Source organism: Sciurus carolinensis, chromosome 12 (assembly GCF_902686445.1).
Source record: "Sciurus carolinensis chromosome 12, mSciCar1.2, whole genome shotgun sequence".
Classification (NCBI taxonomy): domain Eukaryota; kingdom Metazoa; phylum Chordata; class Mammalia; order Rodentia; family Sciuridae; genus Sciurus; species Sciurus carolinensis.
Genome location: NC_062224.1, coordinates 42,307,889 through 42,329,812, shown reverse-complemented (window position 1 = coordinate 42,329,812; position 21,924 = coordinate 42,307,889). Strand labels below are relative to the sequence as shown.

At 37.5% G+C, this 21,924-nt stretch overlaps 1 protein-coding gene and 1 pseudogene across 21 annotated transcripts in view; both read right to left on the bottom strand.

Moving 5' to 3' along the window:
- Positions 1-21,924, bottom strand: part of Pard3 (par-3 family cell polarity regulator) — a 649,712-nt gene that overhangs the window by 341,478 nt on the left and 286,310 nt on the right. The gene's annotated exons all lie outside the window — the stretch shown is intronic.
- On the bottom strand, positions 18,036-18,610 carry LOC124962292 (histone H1.0-like; annotated as a pseudogene).

Below are 21,924 nucleotides of genomic sequence, written 5' to 3'. Positions count from 1 at the left end.
TTACATAAAAGGAATAAGTTCTACTGTTTATAATGTAAGATGGCTAGAGTTTATAATAATTTATTATACATTCAAAATAGTTAGAAGAAAGGACTTTGAACATTCACAACACAGTGTTTGAGAAAATGGATGTGCTAATTTTATATTACACATTTTACATACAGGGAAATACTACACTGTACCGTATAAATATATACAACTACTGTGTGTCAATTAAATATAATTTTTTTAAAACAACAGGCCCCAGCATGGATTTATGTTCATACTGTAAAAGATTTCAACTCAGCAAGACATCATTATCTCCTGGAATGATAGTACCCATTCAAAACTGTATTGGTTTATAATTTCTTTTTGGTTCTATGATCACATGAAAATTATAAGGGATTCTTATCCACTTTACACACACGCATACACACATTTAGCAACACTGTATTAGAACCAATAACCTGAAGGGATTTCAACTTTTTAAAAAATTTTATTTAAATGAGTATCTGCATTAGTCACAGTGGAAAAACACGTGACTAGCTTCACAGATAATAAGTAAGCTGGAGCTCAAAAAGATGATCTGAGGAGTACAGGGTCACAGAACAATTTCCTAGTCCATACTTCAGGCTTCTGAATCACTGCTCAGTCACTACACAAATCATGAAGTCACTTCTATTATTCTGCAATGTATTAGTAAACAAAATTTGTAAGTAACTATGAAGTAAATGCAAGTCTCAATTTTACAGTTGGGAAGAATTTTGGGGGGGAGTATGAAAAATGGTGGAATAAGACGGACATCATTACCCGACGTGTGATTACATGAATGGTATGAATCTTCATTGTGCACAACCATAGAAATGAAAAAGATGTACCCCCATTTGTGTACAATGAATCAAAATGCAGTCTGTAAAAATAAAGTTTTAAAAAATTTTGTGGTTTTCAAGACAGAATTTCAAGCACTGCAAAATCATACACTGATTTAACTCAGTACTATTTCATCTTGAGGAATTGAAGAAATAGTACATTTACTAAATACATAGTTTGTAAAGAGGCACCCAAAATTCAGAAATAGTAAAATAGAAGAAGGGGAGAGACCTGATAGGTAAAATGAAGGAACATGAATAAAATAATGAAAGATAATAAAGCATGCCCAAAGGGAACAGGCCTAGATTAATGATTCTCAAACTTTTATCTCAGGACCTTAACACACTGTAAACATGAAAGACCTCTAAAAGGTTTTGGTTATGTAACTTATAGCTAGTGGTATTGATCATTTTGTGAATAAAAATGAGAAAAATTGAGTATTTATTCATTCACTCACTCGAAAGTAACAATTGTAAACCTGTTACATGTTAATATAAACAACACCAGTTTATGAAAACTATTTTACAAAACAAAGCATATTGAATGGGGAGCATGCCACTGTTCCGCATTTTGCTTAATAGAAGACATCTGGAATCTTGTAACTGCTTTCACATTCAATCTGCTCCAGTATGGCGAAATACATCAGTACAAATATACTTCACAAAAATGTAGAAGAGGGAATAGTATTTTAATACCCTTGAGATAATCATGGATATTCTTTGATACAAAAGTATGAAGAATCGTTTCTCAGATATGACCTTTCTTGTTATGCTAAAATCTACTTGTCTGTCTCACACACTAAGTGGATTGTCTACTCATGAAAAATTCTGCAACATTATTCATTTGGAAAATATTACTTACTGAGTTATGCCAATCTTCCAAATGTTGATATATTTCTTCATATCAGAAAATCACAAATGCTAATATCTCTATACAAGTGTCATCAGAAAAGCGTTAGGTATTGGGAAACTGTCATGCTCAAAAATGGAATACGAGTTTCCAAAATCTGCTTTTCATTAGAAAGTTCTAATTTTATCTTTGGAAACAAACAATGTTAGTTGTTTACTTTATTTGACAGGCTCATGTCATTCATTTTCTAGAAATCCTCTGCCAGACCCTCTGTGCCTGAATAACCAGTTTTTCTATCTTTCTTTCAAACAAACCCCAGTACCAAAAGAAATATACATATTCCACAAGAAAAAAAAAGTTACCTTAAATGCAACACAAACCGTCACATTAAATTCTTCAAGACAACTCCTGATCTTGCACAGTTAGCAGAAGTACTAGATGCCTACTTCCTACTTCATAACATGAAAGGTTAAAAAACCTTTGTACTCCAGGTTCATGTGGAGAACCATTTCTGTTGTTTCAAGAACTGAATGAACTTGGATTTTTTTTTTTTTTAAACTGTGAGTATGTGGTGGTGCAGAATACATTTGTGCCACTGTCTTTATTTGTGCCAAGCAGCCTGCAATTTACTGCTTAGAGTCTGGGTAACACTGGTGTAGATATGAATCCAATCAACAATACAGGATAGATTCATTCTCTTTTTTTTCCCCTAGTGCTAATGATTGAATCGAAGGCCTTTTGCATGTTAGGCAAGTGCTCTAACATTGAGTTACATTATACTCCTGGCCCCCAGAACATGTTTTAATGATACTCTGAAAACTGTTTTGCTCTAACAGCCTCAGTGAAGTGATTTCTGTGATCTCGAAGGACCCACAGGACACACTAAGAACTGCTGATCTACACTTCTCATCCTGGCACATCAGTTCACCTCTCCAGGCCTTAGTCCTTATTTATAAAACCAAGAGGCTGCACTGATGGGTTTAGTAGATGCCTTTAATGTTAAAAATGTGTAAATCCATGTATGTTTATGCTCTCCTTACCAGAACCATTCTCCAAGCATCATCTTAACAGAATTAACAATTTGTGAACAATAAAATTGAAAAAATAAAAAAGCATTTTGAAGCCATATCAGCAGTCATTATCAAATATCCCTAAAGTTTAAAAAGGTTAAAATATCATTAGCAACACAGGAGAATAAAAATACACAGACTTGTAGGAATGGCACAGAAAAGCAGCCACAAACAGCATGTGGTCTTTGGACAAGCTGAATCTGATTTTAAGGAAAGAGATGACTATGAACATCTTATCAACAAACTAAATTATGAAACACAACTGTTTGACTCATATGGGCGGGTTTCCACCTCTCACTGTCCTGAAAAAATACATTACTGCATGAAGAATGCAATTTTGCTATGGCCTCGGAGGAATAAAATACAAATACAATGTTCTCCCCTGTGATTCGCTAGATGATTCTGGGCCCTGTGGACTATTTCAACATTACTAGTAATCTGATGTCATCTGTGTCCTGTTACAGTAATTAGAAATAATAGGAGCTTCTCACTGAAGGCAATTTGGTCATTATTACTGAAATTCCTCAGCCACAATTTTAGGAAAATTGATGCATTTACAAATATGATAAAAAAAACTTCTAACCTTGCAATCTTCGGATTTAATATATAGATATTCAAAGTACATCCTCTGAAATATTAAAAAGAAAATTCAAAGATGAAGATCTTCAATAATTAAGCTGCTGGATGAAGCTCAGAGGGACCGGTGCGATGTCACTGGGCCCAGGACAACGGTGGATGCTGTTTGATGTCTACACAGCTTTGAAGAGTGGATAAAACAGCAATAAACTCTCATCACAAGATTTGAAATTCTATGTGGCACTAATGCACTGTAAATATTGATTTGTCTCTGTAGATAACATGCTTTTTAAATAAGTGGAGGAAAGGGTAAATCTAATAATGAATTAGAGCAAATACTAAGAAGCATACATACACATTTTTAACTGCTAAATATCCTACCCTGCTGCCCATCATCTGGCCCAATGCTTCCCTTCTTTCATTCAGTGAGTGATTTTTAAATTTAAGTACTCAAGGCAATGAACAAACCTTTTCCAAGAAGACAGGCATAAGCCGTCAAGGTATTTAATCAAATCTAAAAATAATATGCAGCTACACATGTTCGATTAGAACTTATGGTGCAAACAGCATAATTACTCTTCATGCAAATTTAAGACTGTCTACCCATCTTCAGGGCAATTATACATTTCCTGAAGACACATCTCACCATGGGAAGAACCAAGTTATTAACACACACCATGGGGATTAAAACCTGTCATCAGGATTATAAAACTGGCCTTCTAATATATGTTGTCCCTTAAAAGTATCTATCAGTATTTGACTGACTCTAATAAATTCCTTGGAAGAAATCTGTAGCTGCCAAGGTAAGAAATAATCTTTGAAAAGTAATGAATGTGGGCTGGAAATGTAGCTCAGTGGTAAATCGCTTGCCTAGAATGTGTGAGGCCTTAAGTTCCATCCCAGCGTTTGTGGAGGTTGTGGGGGAGGGAGGGTAAAGGTAAGGAAAAAAGAAGAAAGCCACAATGGAGAATATAAAAATGAGTTTTATCACCCGATTATTGACTTTTTGTGACCAAGTAATAAATACAGAATACTATGGTTAGAAGTTGCCTTGGAGATGAATTGATACGTCACCTCTTACAGATAAATAGCTTAAGGGCTAGGTCAAAGGTGACTCTGTTTCAGGGTGTCCTAGTTGCACCTGGCACCCTTGTTAAATGACTCCTGTCTAGTGTAATTTGGATTAGATCACAGTGCTTTCCAGGAAGAACAGATGTTATCAATTGACAAGATGCCTACCCTCCACTTGAGATAACAGGTGGTGGCTCATGAAGTTTAAGACACATTTTTATATGGTAGAGGATGGTTTCAATGGTTCCACTGAAGCCTGGACAAATATAAGGAGGTGAAAGTAAGTCAAGGAGGAAAAATATAAATAAGTTTTCAAATGTCATATGGATGTTTCTGGGGGAAAAAAGAAGTTTTCTGAGACATTAAATTGGTAGCACTAGGATTCTCATTCTGAAACTGACAATATAACCACCTTGACAAAACCTTTTAAATGTTCTTTGATTACAAATAAAAATGGGGAAATCTGAATAAGATCAGTGGCTTCTATCAATATCAATATTGGGGCTGTGATTGAATACTACCATTTCTCAAGATTTTAACATTATAGGAAACATAAAATTCTCGAAATCATTTCTTACAACAGCTTGTAAACATGGGATATTATATTTATTTTAAATTAAAAACAAAAAGTTAAACAGAAATCCCAGGTGAGAATGTCATTGTGAGAGTTGCAGCAGTCTGAACTTCAGCTTGCTTGCTGACACTGTTTTCTGTACTATTTTTCTCATGGCCAATGCTCAGCCCCACAGACAGCAGTGTCTGGAAGCTTTCCCACACTGTGACCTCACCAGGTTTCAGCATGGACTCCCCAACACAGACCACTCCTGCTGTCAAGAACCTAAGGGTCCCTCACAGTCATTTCCATGAGCAGTGTGACCTATGCCCTACAGATGTGCCTCAAATTCATGAGCTCTTGTGTTGCATGTCAGCAGTCATAAGCTGGCAGTCTCAGAAAGGAAGAAGTGAAGAAAGTTTAAAGGAAGAATTGCTCATAAATATATGGCAGGACTAAGGAAAAAGCAAGGACAAATCCCCTGTGTTCACAGAAGGCAAGGGGAGCTGTGGCTTTCCCTGGAGGTTCACAACTGCCCACAAACCATCGCCAGGGTGGGAGCCCAGTAATGAGAACTGCCTTTCTCCTTCCACTTTCCCTCAGTGCCCTCTGCTGGTATATTTCCTGGCCTGAAACAGGCACAGAAGCAGGCCAGAGAGGACAAGGCTGGATGGGCAGTATAAGGGCAGCCTCTGGGGTGCATGAGTCAGAGTAGTTTGGAGGAATCAAAAATAAACCATACAGCTCAAAGAAGCTAGTTAAATTCCTTTGCCTATTTCTCCTACTGCATTTTGTTTCTACTTTTAATAGCATCAGTCAGTCATTCCACTGGAGAGCTAGTAATTACTCACTATAATGGCCCACCTTCCCCCACCCCAGCGCACACACTGACAAAGTAGGAACAACATTTTTTTTAAGTAACTAAAATACATCAGTCAATAACAAAAAACTTCACCATTGTTAAAGAGCTGGGTGCAGTGGCACACACCTAAGGCCTCAGCTATGTGGAAGGCTGAGGAAGAACAGCACCTCTATCTTCAAACAAAGAAAAAAAAATCAAGGGTAGAAAACAGTGGGTAAGGTGCAAGAAACAGACCTTTTATTTCTCTTCCTGCTTCCTGGGTAATGGGCAGGACCTGTCCCTTAGGCAATATGCAAATGACCAATTGGCTTGAAAAACATGTATACACTAGTGAATAATATACATAAGAACCTAGTGTCCCCAAATCCTTTGCCAAGACAGTCACATCTCAGAAGAAAGAGTTATGTCAGAATTGTGAGCACCCAATCCTTCATCAGGGAACTCTGGCCAGCCAAAAGAACACAAAGAAAGCAAGATTTCTCAATGATGAGCTTCTCTCTTTTTTCTAGTTTTCCTGTCCCTTTTTTGTTTTCTTGTGGTAGGCAAAATGTCTGCTTACTTCAACTGAAAACTGTTACTCAAACATTTAAAAAAGAATAATGAACATGGGACTAAGTGTTTGAAAGTCATTCAACCTCAAAAAAAAAAAAAAAAAAATCCAAATGAATCCCATTCTAACCATTCAAAAGGGAACAAATATTTGTAACAGAGACCACCACCTGCCCAGTGACTAGGTCCAGACAGGTTTAAAAAAAATAAAAAAATAAAAAAATAAAAAGTTAGTAACAGGAAGATGAATAAGGTAAGAAGAGTAAAAAATACAAAAGATACCCAGATGCAACTAAACACAACAATTTGTACAACTGGTAATAGACACTTTCTTTGGGAGAGTATTATGGAAATATTGTTCTAGTTTGTTTTTGTACTTTCAGAAAAATACCTTAAAGAACAATGAGGGAATAGAAGTTGAGAGCATGAAACTGTAAACTTGAAAGAAACAAGAGAGAAAGGAAAAGAAAAGAAGAGCAAGTGAACAGGAGCATCTGAGCAGACAAAACTAGCCAAGCTATTTTCCTGAAGAAAAATGAACAAAACATCTGAGGAAAAAAAAAAGAAAAAGAAAAAGAAAAAAAGGTGGGGGTGTTTGTTATTATTGATCATGCTGATTTTCCTCTTGGGTGTGTTCTGAATGATACATGTGCTGTTCGTCTCTTTCCATAGGACCAAAGATCACTAGGTGCAGTATTAAGATCCATTTGGGTAGACTGAGCATCTTCCTCATTGTTTCATTCTCAGGACCCAGAGTACCTGGAGGAGTACATTCAGTTGATTCTTGTATTACACAGTAGTTGTGTTCTATAAAAGTCATGGGAAATACTGAATTAACACTGAGCCATTGATTCTAGGAGAAAGCATGACAGGATTAGGTAGAGTCTCACATCACAACATTGTTGTCAATCAATGAATACGAGGTCTTGTTACGTGGATGTTTCTGTTTAAAGGTAATTTATTTAATTCATTAAACTCATGGACAGCAAGAATATAACCCATGCCTTAATGAAGCTTATCTAACACATTCGTTTTCCCTGTCAGTCATATCACAGGTGAATTGTAATTAGAAACACTAACCATTGCTTTGGTGTAATGTGAGGGTCATTTTAACAACAGTCAACAACAAAAAACACATAAATGCAAAAAACATGGTGCTTGATAGACCTCAAAAAAGACACTTATTTACAGTATGAGAAATGAAATAAGAAGGGACTGTCACCTTATTGGACCTCAACTGAGAACAAGCACAGAGGTAACTCAAATTGTGTGTCACTCTGCACATGTGTGTGAAGGAACAAAAAGGCACCTTAATATTACAAATACATTTTAGCAAGTAGGCAAAATCACAAATATGGAATTCACAAAGATTAAGGATCCACTATATTTTCCTCAGTACAAATTTGCTGAATGAATAGAATGACTTACAGATCTTTTTTTTTTTTTTTCATGACTTACAAATCTTTAAAGAATACTCTACCACTTCCACCAGGTCCCTTTCCAGATACCTTTCCTTGGCAACTGCTGCTGCTTCCCCCCCAACCCCGCTTCATACGTTATTAGAGAAAGGAGTTGGCTGCTTTATTACTCCTGCATTCTTTAATCCATTATGATCCAGCTTCCTCCCTAGTACTCAACTAACATGTTTTTGTTGTTTGTTTGTTTTTTTAAACAGGAGCACCACAAACCTCCACCTCTTTATCAAGTAATGTTTTTGAGCACCATGTCCCCACATTTCTCAGAAGATACAACAAAGACCTGGTCTCTGTGCTCATGTGTTTTCAGTGCCATGGAACAGGCAGACAGATGATCCAGCCCTTCACAATGTTAGGGTGGTGCTCTAGAAGTACAGAGCACTTAATAACACCCAAGAGAGGCACCTTCTTGAAGAGCATTAGCAAAGACTTCCAGATGGAAGCGACAGCTACAAGTTACCCATTATCCTTCACACTGTCCATTGTGTCCCCAGTGTGAGCTTCTGATTACTTCCACATGAGCTCCTCCCTCTAGGCTACCTGTTCCTATCATGGCAATTGCCACATACATCAAAGAGTTGAGCATGCAACTCCTAGAGAACATTGTGCTTAACTGTGCCCTTAACCAGCACATGCTGCACCAGGGACAAGGTGAGTGAAGGAGATGAAATGTTCAAGTTTGTCTGGTTTTAGTTTTGTTATGGATGCTGATGATAGTTTCTAGGCCAGTGAGATAGGGAAGAAGAAATAGAACATAAAGTAGAGGAAAAATGGAAGGCTAAAGGCCAGATAAATCCAAGAGAATTAAAGGACCTACAGGAAATTCAGTATGGTTATAGTGAGGAGTTAAAATGTGATGGGAGAATGATTTTTAAAAAAAAAAAAAAAAAAATTGAAACAGCCCTGAGTGATGCAACTCAGGGTCCTGTGAGTTTGAGATCCTCAAACTTTAATGTGTGCACAAACCACCTAACGATCAGTTTCAAGTGTTTCATAGGTCTTGGGCAAAGAAGACCTGAAATCTGGAGTTTCAATGTCCCAGTGACATCAGAGTTGCTGGTGTGAGCACCACCCTTGAAACTAAGCAGCAGGGCTATATGTTGAAAAATATTTCTCATTGCAATAAAGAAGTTGAACTTCATACTGCAGGTCATGAGCTTTTATCATTTTTCAGCTTGACTGACTCCATCCCTCCAGCCTTGGATCTCTCCAACTCATCCTCCAAGAAGCGCACACAATACCTTTTTTAACCACAGACTGAAGATGTTCTAAGAATTCTTGGTCTGCTTTGGTCACAGTGCCGTTAGATTAAGCCCTGAAGAACACCTCTATCCCTTATGCTCAGATCCAATTGGAATGCTCTGAAGCAATCAGGAGACCATGGGCTCCCAGGCTTCTCTACATACTTGCCATACCACCATGCTTCACCTCTCCAAGGACATCCCTGTTAACTCCACGGTAGGTCCAAAAAAGTCCAACAAGAGAAGTGAAGTCATGTGTGTGCTAGTTTTACATTTTACTGGTTGGAACTGGTCCATTCTTATCTGTCTCCCTTATTAAATTCTATCTCCAGTCCAAGAAAAGACAATTTGAAATGTTTGTCAAAGTGTTATTGTACAAACAGAGGAGATGAATGGAACTTCCATCTATCTCCATCCTTTTCACATTGATTGTCTCAAGTATTATCAGAGCAATCTTTTTAGCAAAGAAGAAACAATTACATATATTGGATGGCTCAGGAGACCAAAAAATTAAAAATTAAAAATAAAAACAACAAAAATTCTGCTGAGAAAGGACAAAGAATTGCTGCTTCCAATGCTGCTGAACTCTCTAGCCAGAAATTCTAACAATGTTTTCTTTTTTTTTTACCATCACCTTTGTGCTACTGTATTTCATGAGATAATGACCCCACCGATGAGAATATTTGAGTAAGAGTCATTCTAAATAATTTTCCATGTACAGTTTTATACATATGTCTGAACAAATCCTTCATATCACTTCCACTTTACCAGTTCAGTTCAACCATCATGTAATTATATATTTAAATTATCAATTTCATCTGACAAGTCATTTATCTTTCAAAAACTGATATTAACTATTGATTTTACTGAAGATATTCTCTAAATGCTCAATTCCCTCTCCTTTGACATTTGTCTTCTATTATTTTATTAAGGATTCAAGTACGTCACTAACTGCGAGGTTAACTTTTGATAAGTATTATTTTTCCATTCCTTTATTTCTACAACCTTTATTCCATAATACTGTTTAAGTGTATTATTCTTATTCTTCCCTTTCCTAAGTAGCAATTCACTTATTTCATTAGCTGATTTTCTTTTATTTAAGGATGCGCATTCAAAACTCCTCTACTTGATTTTGTAAATATCGCAGGAGAATGTTACTCAGCATCAACTCCTTCACAATGGCAAACCTCTTCTTAACTCGCAGGTAGTTAATTTCCACTAGAATCTCTACACTTTCTTTTGGCTTTTGTTTGTTTATTTTTTCCAGCGCTTGCCCATTCTAGACAAGTGCTCTACCACTGAGTTACACACAAAGCTCAAGTCTCTATGCTTTGTTTTGGTCATGAATTCACTTCTCTTTCTTGAACATGAATCTTCACGGCATTACTAACTTTATAAGAAAGTATAAAGTCATTTGTTCAAGACAATTATCTATCGAGTGTCTAGTATGTGCTAGGCACTCTTCTGGTTGCTGGCAGTCAAGAAACCCTCAAGGATTTTAGATTCTGATGAGGAGAGAAGGACGAAGGACAAACAAGAACAGACTGACAGAAGGAATGAGTGCTAAGAAGAAAAGTTAAATGGACTAAAGAATCAGGGGCTGCTGGAAGTTGAAAGAAGGCTATTTTATATATTTATTTCATGATAGGAGCATTTTAAAAGCATTCAAATAGCTCATTACCCATTTTTCTGTCTTGAGTGTTCTGGTTTCAAATTAATTCCTTACCATGGAGCCATATACATGCTGGCTATTAATAATACCATTTGGCACCAACTGGTTGCTCCAAGACGGCAATAAGACTTCAGGCTTCTGAAACATATGGCTGCATGTCTGTTCATGTTACCTTTAAAGTGCAGAGATCTTTCATAGCTAATCTAATCCATTCATTCTTCTCCTTAAGGGAAGAGTAGTGGGCAAGTAAATCTATCTGATCATTTATAATAAACCAATTAAGTCTGTAATCACTAACATTTATTGAGCATTTACTATGGTCGTATATGCACTAGGAACTTTAATGCACTCATAAATCCTCAGAACAAGGCTACAAAGAAGGTCATATTACTATTCCCATTTTATAAGTAGAGAAACTTAGTGTTACAGGAATAAGATAGTCTGGCTAAAGTTAATCTATTAGTAGCTGGTGAAGATAAAATCTAAGCCTCAGTAGACGGGCCACAGAGAAAGAATCCTGGAATTCCAAGAACTTACAGGTGGTTCTTCTGACTGGTTCACAACTTCCTCACCAGTTTCTACTTTCATGGTCAGTGCACTGCAGCAGTGCTGTAAATTCAGATGAGTTGAACTCACACTGAAATTTAGAGGAAGGAAATGCATTCCCCCTCAGTCAATGACTAACCTGTGCTTGAACCACTGCGATCATTCCTTGCAGTTAAAGAAACTCAAGAAAAATTAAAAATCAGACAAGTTCCCTCTAGATAAGACTGACAAACAAAGGAAACTTCTACTTTAATCATAATTTATCATATTATTAAGGGACTTTTATAAGGGAGAGGGGAGTGACACTGAAGGAAGGGGACTTCATCTGTGTATGTGTAAAACTAAATGCTCCATACTTCATAGCTATGGTAAGAACACTTGACTTGGATTAACAGAAATGCACTGGGTACCCACAGTCTATATTTTCACACACTGTCACTACAATCCTTATTTTCACTCAAAGGATCTTTTCAGTCAAATGATCAGCCAGTTCAGGATAAGAATGCCATCATACACTAAGCACTCCGGAAGGGCTCTCTCTTACCTATACACCTCCTATTTAATCCTAACCAAAGTTGAGAAACTGAGGTCAGCATTTAAGATCTCCCCTTCTTAGCTACACACTTGTGTGTCCACACTTTGATCAACACCAATGGTTCCAAATATTCAGTAGTCATTAAAGTGATCTGCAAATAATTCATAAAACCCTGCCCCTAGGCTCTCACCCAGATATACTAAAGTTCTGGCCTCAGTTGAGGCTCAGGCATTATTTTTCCAAGCTCCCTGGGTGATTCCAATGTGCAGTCAAGACTAGGAATCATGCTCTGGAGAAGAGCACTGCAGGTCACTTCACAGGGGATCTCGATAAGAACACAGATTCTAATTCAGTAGATCCAAGACGGGACCTCAGATTCTGCATTTCTAACTAGCCACCAAAGCTACACTGGAGTAGCAAGACCCCCAGCAGTACTGTCCCAATACAGTAGTCACTCTCCACACTGGCTTTAAAATTCAGGTTCTAGCCAGGTGCATGCCTGTAATCCCAGTGACTCAGGAGGCTGAAGCAGGCAGGAGAATCACAAGTTCAAAGACAGTCTCAGCAACTCAGCAAGAACCTAAGCAACCTAACCAGACCCTGTCTCAAAATAAAAAATAAAATGGGTTACGGATGGAGTCAGTGGTAAATCACCACTGGGTTCAGTCCCTAACAGCCCCCCTGCCCAATTCAGGTTCTCACTGTCACCACATTTTAAGGCTCAATAGCTACATGTGGTAAGTAGCCAGTATATTGTACAAATACACATGTCTCTGAAATGTTTTAAATAAATAAATGTTTTAAATAAATTAAAATAATTTTGTAGAATTCAGCTAGACTGTAGTGAGATTAAACAACCACAACTTTATACTCTCAATTTCATTCACTTTTACTCAGAAAGAAAAAGATCTGAGGCATTTTTATTATCGAAAACTTCACCTTGAAAAAAGTTTTATAGAGGAAATAGTATCTCTACTTATCAAATCTGCATTTCCTAACATCTCACTTGGTATTTTGTGAAATATTTTCTATTTATATTTACATGTTTGGGAAATCATAATACATGTCCACAATTTCCTAAAGAAGTATATGAATATCTATGTAAGGATTTTTTTAAATTAAAGTACTATATTTGGAACTAGTCCACTGTGACAGCCCAAATCCAAAAGCAAATTTGAAAACAAAATTCCAATAATGATCAAGAAAAATATAATCCTGTATTAAGAATTTAAGAAAACCAAACAAATGCTTGTCTGCTTTTCAATTGAGGAGATAAAGTACTTTAATATTGATAAAACATTTGTAATATTTAAGTAGCACTTTTACCACTCTAAAGCCAAGAACTTTTCCCATAACTCTGCAGTCTGACAACCAAGCAAACAAAATTCAACCCAATAATGGTTTCCAAGGCAACAAGCACAGACAGGGCCACTGGAAAAAAATGGAAACAAGAAAAAGCATTTCAGCATTTCCAGTAGACTTAAGAAATGCATTCTAATTGTCCAAATGTCACAAAGACAACAATATTGAAAATCATTTCATTGGAAATGATTCAAAGCAGAATGCCATTTTCATTACAGCAAACAAGGTGTAGAAAAATAGAAAAATTAGAGTCCCTTCCTTTGCTCTGAATTAAGTAGGGACAGTCATCAATCTTATTTGATTTTTTAAAAATTAACTATGTTAGTACAGATTTCTAATATACTTCTTTTTTCTCCTGTAAATTTGACCACACACTGACTCAATATAAGAAGAGGAGTCATCCAGGATACAGGACAGCACAGGATAATGTGGCTGGCCGTCATGGGGTGCAATGACAAGCTCATGCATGCTCAGGTCTTAATTCAAATGGTAAACCACACATTTCAAAACAAAGATTTAAAACAGAACTGGGCTGTCCATATTCTCACTTGGCTCCAGTTTCCTCATCTATGACAAAAAGGTTTAGATTTATTTAATCTTAAAAAATCCTTTCAGCATTTGATTTTTAGAAATAAAGTATGAAAGGGCTGTTGTTTTTTGTCTTTTTAGATATACATGACAGTAGAGTGTTTTTTGACATATTATACATACAGAGTATAACTTATTCTAATTAGGATCCCATTTCTTGTGGTTGTACGTTATGTGGAGTTTCAGTGCTCATGTATTCATACATGAACATAGGAAATTATGTTCGATTCATTCTACTGTCTTTTGCTTAGAAATATTGCTAAAAAATAAAATACTGTATTCTAAGTCATTCATAAACTTTGTCTTTACAGGATTTAACTGTGACAGTTAACCTTTAGAAAGGAACACTGGAAATGTCCTACTATATGGCTAGTAAAAATTCTAAATTTTATACCAGCTTTTGTTACCATGATGGCATTTGTTCTTAAATCTACGTGAGGACCCATTACCAGGTTTAACACGAATGTGCTGGGTGCCTTTAATCTGTACTTTCACACAATATGCCACCAGAAACCTGTGAACTACTCTATATTTTCACTCAAAGAATCTTTGTAGCCAAACACTTAGTCAATTTAGGAACTTAGGCTGAATTGATCGAGTAATTCAGTCAGAACTACCAATTTAATAGCTGCAGGCAAATATTCCAAGTGTTCTTCTGATAATTCACCTCTCAATAACTGACAAATTAAGGGAATGAATTGCAAAATAGAGTCCAAGAAACAAAGTGTTTACTATTTTTTCTTTCTACTATGTATATCCAACAGAGCAACATTAATAAGTTATAGTTCATTTCCCAGGCAATCAACTGCCTCTGAACCTCATGAGATCAATGTTAATGCCTGAGTGAATCAACAGCACTACTGGAGGGGCCTAGGGTATGTTGGCTGCACTTGTATATATTTCCCTTTTGTATACATCTTCTCATATAAAAGCTTGTGCAATGCAAGACATGCAAGTTGTAACAGAAGAGGCTGATAATTCACAGCAAAGTGAATTCCAAGAATTAATGGCATATATGTTGGTAAATGCATTCTTATAAATTAATTTCAATTCAATTACATTCTCATTTTGTTTTTATCTTACTCTCTATATTTATCCTATCTATTTATCTTACTCTCTATACTTATCTCTATTTTACTTCTCATATTTATGTTGGTAGTTATTACTCAGAACAGAGGACATTAATATAGTTTGATTGGAAAAGAAAACTTGTGCATAATGCAAAATCAGCTCAAAGAAAATTTAAACAATATGAACATTAAAATGAAGAGTAAATCCTAAGAATCTCACTTAACTGATAAGATGGAATAAAATTACGTGTATGTCTGCCAGGATTCTGACAAGGAGTATGTTTGGTCAGGAAGGCTGAGAAGAAGGGAAATGTTAGAAGATTGATGTTTTTCCCCATTTCCTATTATCTGCCAGAAGAAAATTCAAAGCTCTGGGAATCTAATATGCAATAGATGGTATACAGATAGATTAGATAAAAATAAGATTTTCTTCTCACTTGTCTTAGTTTTCAACTCCAATTTATGTCTTCTTATTTCACAATTATTTCCTACTAATTGTTTTGATTTTTATTTCACATATCAACATCTACCAAAAGAGAGCACATACATTATTGGTTCTGTACAGCATTAATTGCATATTTAACAAAGGATTACAAGCTTTGGTATGTCAAAATCAGTGGGATACATACAAATGATTTACTTCAGCAAGTCAAGAACTTAGTGCACAAAAAAATACATGTTAATTAGAATTAATTTATTCCAAGCAATACTCTACCAGTTATACTTCACACAATTCACAACAGACCAGAAACTGAATACTTTTACAAGGAAAAAATATCTAAAAAATTTTAAACCTTTGAAATCTCAGATTTCAAAAACATCTCATACACTCTACAACTATGGTCAAAAATTATCATAACCCAAAGGGAGTATTTTTACAAAAGATTAACAATGTTTTGACAAACCACATTCTTTTTGTGCTTACATTTCTAAAAAGAGAAAGCTGAAATTCCTATTGGGAAGTAGTAGCATTCAATATCTGTATAAATTAATCATAAGAATCATTAAGAACAAACTGGCTATTTGAAGGATTGGCTCCATGTCAAAACATATCTACTGAATTAAAATACTAAAAAAAAAAAAAAAACTACATTAAATATTTTGATATGACAGCTAAATCACTAGAAAAGAGCAAACGCAGGGAAAGAACTCTTCCTTCACTTCTCATCACTGTGAAACCTGTGGAGGCAAGTATACCACTTGGAGAGCAGGAATAAATGCCCTTCCAGCTATTCTACAGCAGATTCCTGAAGGAATAAACTGTCAGGGCTGGGAAGATAGAATGCCTCAAATCATATCTGTCTTTATAATTCCAAATGTCTATAGGAACACCATATCAAGAGTAAGGTGAAAATAAAAAAGTCATGATGGAGTGGTAGAATCCACAAATTTTTAATAAAATCACAGTCAAATCTATTGGAACATTCTCTTTTCCTTTCTTCTTTACCCAATCCAGTCAATGTTTCAATATTGAAAATCTATAGATCTATTTTAAAAATTTCCCCTCTTCCTCCTGCCTCCTTCACTGAATCATCATAAAATTGTTTCAAGCATGACACGATTGGATTACCTATAGTAACCAACTATCCAATTTCTTCAATTAATTCAAAGTACAATCCATCTGTTTAACACAGGGGATTTCTAGATTGATCTATACCACTGCATGCAAGCAGATTATTAAATTTGCAGGAATTTTTGAAAAATGACTATTAAACAAACTCATTATTAAAAATTAAACTACAGGTGGCACAGGCTTGCAATCCCAGCTACTCGAAAGAGAGAGAATTGCAAGTTTGAGATCAGTCTCAGCAATTTAGCAAGATCCCGTCTCAAAATTTAAAACATAATTAAACAGGGTAAGGGAGTATAGCTCAGTGGTACAGCACTTATCTGTCATGCACAAGAACCCTGGGTTCAAGTTCCATCACCACAAAAAAAAAAAAAAAAAAAAAAAAAAAAAGATTTGTTTTTCCTTTTCCCAGTTTTATTTTAAAGTTTTAAAATTACAATGACAGCAAATCTTTTCTGGACACAAATAACACTGGTTTAAAAAAAAAAAAGTTGGGGGGTCGCACAAGTACGCAATTCTGCTATTAAAAATAAGAGGAAGACAACTGTACAGGTGTTTTTCTCCCAGCTCTCGGTGAGACGTTAGGTAATAGCCCTACGCAGGCATATATATATATACATACACACACATGCACAGACCTAGCTCTAACACTACTTAGCAAGTTCAAAACAGCCGCAGGGTCTTACTATCCACACCCCGCCTCTTTCCCTCCCGCCTACAACTACTTATAAAAGAAGTAAAAAGAGGTAGGGAGGTTTTTAAGTGGCTACTGGGCCCAAGTAAAGCCATGTCATATACAGGAGGGACAACAAAAAGACCTCCTAGGACACAATCCATCAATTATGTGGAAAAACCCAATAGTTTCAACAGGGCACACTGAGGCATTTGGCTGACTGACTCCCCCACTACCCCCTCCCATTTAACAGGTGACTTTACAAAGTCACAGAGACTCTTCAATGGCCAGTTTCTAGCTGACTGGGAGAAGTACTAGCTTCTCCCAAACAGCTGTCACTTGGACCCCCTCCCCTTCCGTAAGACAACAGAGAGGCCACAAGAGCAGATTAACAAAAGTGAGAAGGAAACTGGGCTTGGACCTGCCACTGCTGACCACTGGGAGGTCGGCCCAGGGAGAGTTTTCTCCACGTTCCTCTTTTGCCGCTGGCAGCTGCCACCCCTTTCCTCCCCACCAAGGGTTCCTAAACTCAAAAGGGGTGCCCAAGCTCAAGACTTGGAGATACTCCTACAGCCCCCATCCCTGGCTGCCTCTGGGCTAGCCAGATCAAACCACCTGGCTGTTCTCTCCACCCCCATCTGTCTTCAGCAGACAAACCACCGGACACACACCAATCCCTACACCCTAAGATTACTAGCAAATCAACAGAACACAACGTGAGCACATCCTCATCACCTCCCGGTCGAGCTCTGTGGCTGTGGTCCTTGGGAGTTATTCGCCAATTTCTAAGGAATCCACATTGTCTCTTATAAAGTCAGAATAAAATGGGGTGAAGGGTTGCAGATGAGGATGGAGACAGCCGAAAGGAGAAAAGTATTTACAGAAAACAGAGAGGAAGGAGAGTGCATAGGAAAGCCTCCACTGTCACTTCTTCTTGCCGGCCCTCTTGGCACTGGACTTGGCTTTGGGCTTGGCCTTCTTGGACTTGGATACCTTGACGGGCTTGGTTTTGACCACCTTGGGAGTTTTGGTTTTCCTGGGCATGGCAGCGGCTTCTTCTTTGCCTTCTCGACTGGGGGGGCTTTGGGCTTCTTGCTTGAGACTTTGGTGGCAGACTTCTTGGGCTTGGTGGCTTTCTTTGGCATGGCCACCTTCTTGACTTCCTTCTTGGTCTTCTTGAAGGCCACTGACCTCTTGGGCTCGTCCCTCTTGGCCAGATGGAAGGAGCTGGCGGCACCCACCCCTTTGGTTTGCTTGAGGACACCGGTGGTCACCAGGCATTTGATAGACAACTTGATCTGGAAGTCAGCGTTTTCACCCACCTTATAGTGACACTTGACATACTTCTGGTTGGACTGGCGCAAAGAGCGGGTGCAGTTCTTCTCGGCCTGGATGGCGGCCACGATCATGTCTGAATACTTGGGGTGGTCTGTGGACTTCTTGGAGGCCCTGGCCCGCTTGGGTTTGGCCGCAGGAGTGGACGTGGAGTTCTCTGTCATGGTGGCCCACTGGGTGCTGCTGTGGAAGACGCCTTCCAAAGGACCAGCCCTGGTTGGAGGCTGGTCAAAGCCTGAGTTGGGGTCTGCTCTCGGGTTCCTGACCAGCAGGCCAGTTCCGAGTCCGGATGTCAAAGGCACGGGTGAGGGGTCGCGGGAGGGCTAGCGGGTCAGTTCTACGTGGCCCGGCCACACCTATGTGCACTCAGCAAGGGCACCTGGCTGAGGCTCCGCCTCCGCCTCCTCTGCCTCCCTTTTCCCAGCTCCACGTCTGATGCTCCAATAAGATTAAAAAAAAAATAATAAACTATATAAATTTCCACCTAAATTATATTAAAATAATACTCAAAAATCTTCACTAGTTATTTTACTATATTCTACTATAATTATTATGGTTTGGATATGCGGTGTCCCACAAAAGCTCCTGTTAATGCAAGAATATTCAAAAGTGAAATGAATAGATTATGAGAGGATAATCCATTCTAGTTTGGATACACTGAGTGGTAACTATAAGCTGATGGGGTGTGCTTGGAAGAGGTAGGTCACTGGAGGTGTGCCCTGGCAGGGTGTATCTTCCCTGCTCCCATATCCTCTCCCCTGTTGTCATCAGGGAAGTCCCTTTCCTTTGCCACACCCATCCTCCATGGTGTTCTGCCTTATCTTGGGCCCAGAGTACTGGAGTAGGCCATCTATGGACAGAGACCTCTGTAATCATGAGCCCCAAGCAATCTTTTCCTCCTCTAAGTTGTTCTTGTCAGGTATTTTAGTTATAGTGACATGAAAGCTAACTAAAACAATAATCTTTGTTCTTGATGCATCTACAGCATCTTTACAGGAGAAATACAATGTAACAGTGTGCTCCCATGCATCTCTTCTCCATTCTGAATTTAGTGACATCACCTTGGTAGCTTGAAAATAGCCATGATAAGCATATTTACATCATGGAAATGGCCAAATGCTATCAACCAGGTCATTGTGAATTTCAAAGCGATACTTGTGAAACATTTACCAGCACACTAGTGGATGGAGAAAATCCAAATTCTATATGCTCCTGGAATCATAGTATAAGATGCTATGGAACTATTAAATAGCAAATTTATGAAAACAAGAAATGTCTACCAGAGAAACTATTACCTGGGAAGTGGCCTAACTGATAAGAAAGGTCATTCAAGTAGGCAGTGAAGACAGAGAAGTTTTAGTAGGCAGAGGGAAACTAGGTAATTACAGTCAAATAGGAAAGATACACAGACAAAAAACTCAAAAAGGCCTCAGGTGCCAGTTAGGGATAGAAATAGATAATGTTCAAAAGACAGACCCAACCTAATTCTCCTAAAGAAAAACACTGGAAATCTACTGAAGGTTTGAAAGCACTAACATACAAGGAAGCAATGTGAATTATTAATCTCTCTTGACTAAGATAAAAAATGGGATGAAAGATCATCCATGACAAGATGCAGAAAGACTGACCAGGAGACAGGCCAGAGACTCCAAAATTTTCCTGAAAAAAACTGCACTGTTACTGATTTTTGAAGTGCTATGAACTGAACCCAAGACTTTGCACATACTATGCAAGTCTAGCATAAACTTGTGTGAGTATGTAGCAACAAAGCATTCAAAGTTATTTACATGCATGTGCAATCTACTAATATAAACATTATTAAACATACATGGAATGGGAAATTTTAAAATGAGAAAATAAAGACATATGTAAATTTGTAATATTTTCCCCAAAACTTCAGTTGTTCTCCATTCCACCTCAGAGAGCACTGGTGAGGACATCTTTGAGAGATGAAACACAGAATGTAAAATGAACAGGAATTGATGAGGATTACATGGAATTGGTGTCAAACTCTCAGGGGAAAGGAAACCAGGAAAAAGTTTTTCAAAACATGGCAATCCTGCCTATGCCCATGTTCACTCACAGTTTACCCACTGATGACATCACAATAGTCTGGAAATTTTTTCTGGCACTCAATTTCACCAGGGGCAAAGGCAGAATGTTAAGCTCATTAATTGAGATGCCTTTTCTTCTTCAATATTTGTGAGAATTAAAAAAAAAAAAAAATCACAGTGGCAACTCTTGTGTTCTGACATTCTATTAGAGCCCAACAGAACTACCCATCAGTGCTTCTCATCAAATGCAAATATAGTGCCCACAGAAAGCACTGTTCTTTTCTTTACTTAAAAACTACATCAGTCCAAAAACAAAATAGTTAAGAAGGAAAGTTTCTCTTTATAAAAATAGTACAGTTAGTAAGCAAAAGATAGAACATCATGATGTTAAAAATACATAAAATAAAGGATCCACATAATAAAGACCAATGGCTGCTCAGAAAATAATAATTAAAAAAAATAGGCTTTGTGTGCCTCCTGAAAGAACCATACAACCCTACCTAGAGACATTACTTTAGAAAAAATTCAAATGATCTAAATTGTATCAAGCCAAGGATGGGTGTTTAAGAAACACAGAGGATATAAGAACATGGCAGGGCTAAGGATGCAGCTAAGTCAGTAGCAGAGGGTGTGCTTAGCATGCAAAAAGCCCTGGTTTCAACACCTAATACTAGAGACAGGGGCTGGGGTGGGGGAGGGGGAAGAATCATGGTAGGCACTATGGGATGGGTTCAGCAAAAATCAGACAGGATAAAACAATACAGTGGGAGCCAGGGATGGGGATAAAATTTCAATGAAGAAACTGCAAAAAGCAATAAAACTTCTCTCTTCTCATATATACATACACAGACACACGCTGACATGTGGGCACTGTGTGAGAGAGACATAGAGAAGGAAGAAATTATAGAATAAAAGAAACTTAAGAGACATATCAACAAACACAAAGTCAAATACAAAACCACAATAATGGGTTGGGGTTGTAGTTCAGTGGTAGAGCACTTGCCTAGCACATGTGAGGCACTGGGTTCAATTCTCAACACCACATATAAATAAATGAGTAAAATAAAGGTCTATCAACATCTAAGAATACTTTTTAAAAAACCACAATAACAAAGTCATTAGAAATGCTTTAATAATAATATTACATAGCATTAAGTATTGCCTTTTGTTAAGCAGCGCAGGATGATATAAAGTTTGATTTTTCAAAAATCTATTTTAAAACATTTCAAATCTGGCACCAGTGGCACACGCCCATATTCCCAGTAACTCAAGAAGGCTGAGGCAGAAGGATCACAAGTTTGAGGTCGAATTCAGCAACTAAGAGAAACCCACTCTCAAAAAAAAAAAAAAAAAAAGGCCAGGGACATAGTTCAGTGTTAGAATACCCCTGGATCCCTGGATGAAACCTCCAGTACTACTAGTAT